Source organism: Pocillopora damicornis, chromosome 4, assembly GCF_964200805.1.
Source record: "Pocillopora damicornis chromosome 4, jaPocDami1.2, whole genome shotgun sequence".
NCBI classification, from domain to species: Eukaryota; Metazoa; Cnidaria; class Anthozoa; order Scleractinia; family Pocilloporidae; genus Pocillopora; species Pocillopora damicornis.
Window position 1 is genome coordinate 13,689 of NC_142673.1, and position 4,983 is coordinate 18,671.

Consider the following 4,983-nt stretch of genomic DNA (forward strand, 5'->3'; position numbering starts at 1 on the left):
TACCGTCTGTCTGGGTAAAACTTTTCATTTAGACTATATTGCGCTGCTTTTCTTAATGAGGATTTCTTTCTTTTCAATATGAGGAATGAAGTTTGGCAAAATTGTTTTAAAAAGATCTCGTAGTGAGAATTGGAAAAAGAATTTGAATTTGTTTACGGTTTGGGATTGGGGTTGGGTTTAATTCCTAATCAAGTCAAGGTGGTAGTCGGCTTTCTTGCTGTCATATAAAATATTTAATCAAACTTTTATTGCTTGATGTTTCACACTTAAATTTTACACTCACTTATTCTATATATAAACCATAACAAATTCTATATATAAACTATGACGGTAACTTTATTGGAATACAACGAAGATTTGCATACAAAAATATACGCAAGGAATCTTATACTTTGCCATTACTAACTGTGACAATTGAATCACATGCTTATCGTTGGCTGGCGGTTGAAGGATTGGTTTCTTTTTTATTAAGATAATTGTTACATTTTGTACTGGTATAGGTCTGCCTTTAAAATTATTCAATTCAGGAAAACTTTTCGAAGTTGTTACGGTTTTTCTATTTCATAAAAAAGGGTTTTTCAAAAGGCTTTCTCTCAGATATACGCGTTAGTAATTTTTAAATACGTCGCTTATCATAGCGATTTGGAAAAGGAAAATTTTAAGATTGTTCTGGCTGTTGCAGCTTCTTAGGATGCATATTCTTCTGCCTCTTTTCTGATTTTGTAGTCCTCTTCACGTTTGACACTGTATGTAGATAAAAGGGAGCGATATTAAGTTGGGTTCATTCAAGGTTTCAATACAAAAATAAACTGTAATTGCTAATATCGAATCGAATTGCATTAAAGATTGAATTAGCAACTATGTTCATAATAACTGGTGCTGGCGTGTTTTTATTATCTTAATTATTTAGTTTCGCTCTTCTTTTAAACGTATTTGTAGTTAAATAAGAGTGTAAGGTTATATTAGGGCATGTCAATTTCTACTTCTAGTTTGAATGGTTTCTTAACTTCGTTTGCTTTATACAGGCTTTGATTATGTTTGATGCAATTGAAAAAATGTATGAATTACTTTACTAATTTTAAATTAAACAAATCTATTAAGTGAACAAGAAATATCTGGTTGCCAGCTTGTATTCAGAATGGTACCGCATATTTGAAGTTTGCCTAATAAAGGGCAAGTTTGAAAAGCTCCTCTTTTTCAACTCGTTGTTTTTTTTTAATTATTTAGTTTAAGGTTGTAGTTTCTATCTATTGTCTAGTTGTAAAAGTGATAAACACATCAACTTACCTTTCACTATCAGCCATCTCATAAGCACTAACGTACTTGGGCAGCGACATGCCAATTTTTTCGAGTCTTGATGAAAACACCACGGCGGCATTTCGATCTTCTGGCAGCTGCTCCTTACAGGAGTAAATCTAGAAATATGTATTTGAGAAAATTTGGCTTAGAATTTACTGCAGAATTGAATATACATGGTTTTAGTTTATATATTTAATGCTTTAGAAATATTTGTTACTGAAATTTTTTTTTGGAAAATCTTTTAGTCCCATGCTATGATGTTTTCAGTTCAACTGAGGTTTTCAGATTTTGGTAATTTTTTTTAAGGTAGGCAGTATATTTAGGGAGTAGGAATTTATTCACCACTAGGTTTAAGCAAATGGTTTGATTTAAACTGTTGCCACAGGAGGTATATCTACTTGATGCACTTTGACATTTTATTTTGTCTAACAGATTTTTGTTTGGTTTTGGTCATTCAATGGTAGATTGAATCATGAATTAGAGATTAAACACAAGATGTTTAAACCTATAACAGACTTGTCTAGATCAGAATAAGCGAACTGCCAATAGCTTGGAAATACGTAACATGTAAAAGTTTCAAGTTGCTGCTTTGCTTTTGAATTATTTGATGGTGGTATGAAGGTTTACACATAATCAAATTGATGCTGTGAGATTTTATCAACTTTTGTTATCTTCAGATCTTTGCTGGTCATGTTGTCAATGCCATGGCACCTGAAGACTCTTTTTCACTTATCTTGAGAAACTTAGGACAGGGCCTGGAGAAGACAGGATGGCATGAAATATTTCTTTCATTTCTTCTGGAACTATAGATGGACTGCTCATCAGATTTTCATTTTACAGTATTTATGATATATGTCTTCTCATTGAGTGAACCTGTTGGAGGGAGAAAATTGAAAAGGGATTAATATACTTGGTATTCTGCCCCTTTCAATAGCATGCAAACTCTGAAGCTTTGGTCCAACAGCTGTACCTAAGATTGCCATTTTGGCTGTTATCAATAGTAATAATAATTATTATAAAAATTACTATTATTGCGAAACCCTTTCTATTTGAAAAAGGGAACAAATAAAGTGGATCAAAATCTAGCGATCAAAGTCTACACAATTGGCGCTTTGAACTTGTTGAGGAATGTAATGCACTTTTTCTTGAGAAGTCTGCTAACAATCTCTACTAAGATAAAAGATGTTAGTAAAGCAAAGCTGCTGATTGAGCAGTTTGCATGTTATTTAAAAGCTTATTTCTACATGTAATACTTACACAATTGCGATAAAAAAAGGTGTTTACAAGCGAATGTGTTATCCCAATTGCTCTTGAGGAAATTTTTAGTTAGAAAGTACATGCTGATTCCCTAATTACTTCATCGACATTGTCAGGGATCTCCTTTAATTTGAATTTATAAGAATTAATACAACCTGAAGAATAAATGTTGTGAACATGATTGGAAACACACTTAGATGTAATTTTCGGATGAATTTTGCTTATACCTGTGTTAAACCTTTCTTTGATAATTGTTTTTCAGTTACATCATTGATACAGGTTACCGTTACCAGGTTGCTTTCCAAGGTGTTCCAAAAGAAACCCATACAAATGTAAGGACATTTATGATATAAAAACTTTCATGTATATTTCTTAAACCAGTTTAAACTTATTCATATATGTATTATCATCACAGTTTCTAAGCAAATAAATTTACAGTGACTTGCAGGATAATTGCCATTGCTTTTAATTATGTGATGGTAAGACTCTTGTAGTATATACTTTCCCATAATTTTTTAAAATCTCCGTGGGTTGAACTTGTCTCTCATAGCACCGATTTTGTAAACACAGGTGGGAAGATTGTTTTATTATTGGTGCTAAGGGAATATCTTGGTTAAGAATCCACTAATTACCCTTCACGGGTTTCAAACCTCAGGTTGTTATTAGGACAAGATGTTCTTCTCAATAGAGATGAGTACATTTCTTCAAGAAAAAATTGTTTTGAATTTTTTACTGGGTAAATACATTGAGAAAAAAAAATGTTGAATTTACCTTGTCATCCAAGGGTTGGATTTTTTTTTTCCAACAGCGGCTTAATGGGAGCTCCCAAGTGAAGCACATAGGATTTTCCACTCGAATAAATACCTGCAACATTCACAAAATAAACAAACTGAAACTCAATGATATACAGAATTTTTAGGTATACTAACTTTAAGAACATAGTAGCTCTGCTGGGAATTTGCTGCGAGTGTGCATCTTCTGACATAATGTTTTTCAGAAAAGTGTAATTTTAAAATATACTTGTTTGGTAGATGAATGTTCATTTAGATCATGAGTAGGCTCTTCGCTTCATATTTTCTGCAGAGTGGAGCGACTGTATTGAATGCACACTTCGAACTCCCATTCATTATGGATTGCTTTAAATTCCTCAATAGCCTCATCAGTTAGCTTAAATTCAGTTCGCACAACAGACACCTCTTTCTTTTTTCCCATCTTCTATCTCGAAGGTACTCTCCCAGTGAATGTATAAGTTACCTAGGAAGCTCACTGATAGCATATATAATATGTTGGTTAACAACATATTAGGAATTTATTTTTCTAAGTAATCAAGTGATAATAATAGACATTAAAATGCTTGGTGAATTTTTAGTTGCTTAGAAGCAGATGCATCCATGCTTCATAGCGAACTTATGAAATACCAGATATTATTTTGAAATCCAATCAAAAGCATCAATGTTGTTTTTTAATATGGTTATATTTTTTTCTATCTTTTGCTTATGTTTTTTTCAGTTTAAGATTAATGCAAGGGCTATGCTCTGTCACCCGTTCATGACTGTCTTTTTTAATAGGAAGACAACCTGCCTTGACTAGCTTCTACTTCCATTACTCAGAAATTTTATCGTACCTGTGGTTATGTCCTTGCTTTGGATTCTTCTTGCAGCTGTAGCTTAGCTTGTTGTTGTGATCATCTTCTCATGAAGCACTCTAGTACTGCTCTACTGATATCCCAGTGTTTGAAATTCAGTCACGAATCACTGGCGACGCTGTGGTTGCTTGTGTCCTTCCAAAGATCAGCTGATGTCGAAGTAAAACTAGGTCTTGGGAGAAAAAAAATCCCTGGAAAACTTTCAAAACATTGCATCTTTTAATAATATGCATCAAAAATCATAAATACATAAATCATACAACAATATTACATTTATTAAACTTTTATTTATTTATCAATTTATTTAGACATTTATTCATCTTCCTACTTATTCATCATTTCTTTATCCTCTTAGAGATTTAGTTGAGAAATGATAACTGTCATTAGTTATCAAGATTTATTTTATTACTTTATTTCAACTTTTTATTTATCAGAATTTTGGTGTATTTTAAGTTATTAGATCAGTGTTAGATCATTTAGAAAAGGCTCTCAACGACAGTATTTGTAGACACTTCGTTGGGCCGATGTGACTGGACTGGACTGCACTGAACTTCATTGAATCTGACTTGACTGGAACCAAGAACAATTCTTACAAATATTTCCATGTTACCTTTGAGGTGTCTGATGCCCTACTTCGTTATGTTGAGATCTGGAGTGGGTTACGAGGTTCTGCTAAAAAAAAAAAAAAAGAAAGAGAGAAATTTGACAAAACTTATCGCAATCAAAACATACCAGCCTTACCTCTTTTTAGATGATCAGTAGAGCTAATGGATATTCAGTCT

General features: G+C 32.7%; 1 long non-coding RNA gene across 1 annotated transcript; it reads right to left on the reverse strand.

Annotated features, from left to right (window-relative positions):
- Window positions 1-484: 484 nt before the first annotated feature.
- Window positions 485-4,750, reverse strand: LOC113680712 (uncharacterized). The gene is made up of 4 exons (XR_016186366.1): window positions 4,181-4,750; window positions 3,328-3,420; window positions 1,288-2,172; window positions 485-744 (listed from the first exon to the last, which is right to left on the reverse strand). It is a non-coding gene; the product is annotated as an uncharacterized LOC113680712 (long non-coding RNA).
- Between the last annotated feature and the right edge of the window lie 233 nt (window positions 4,751-4,983).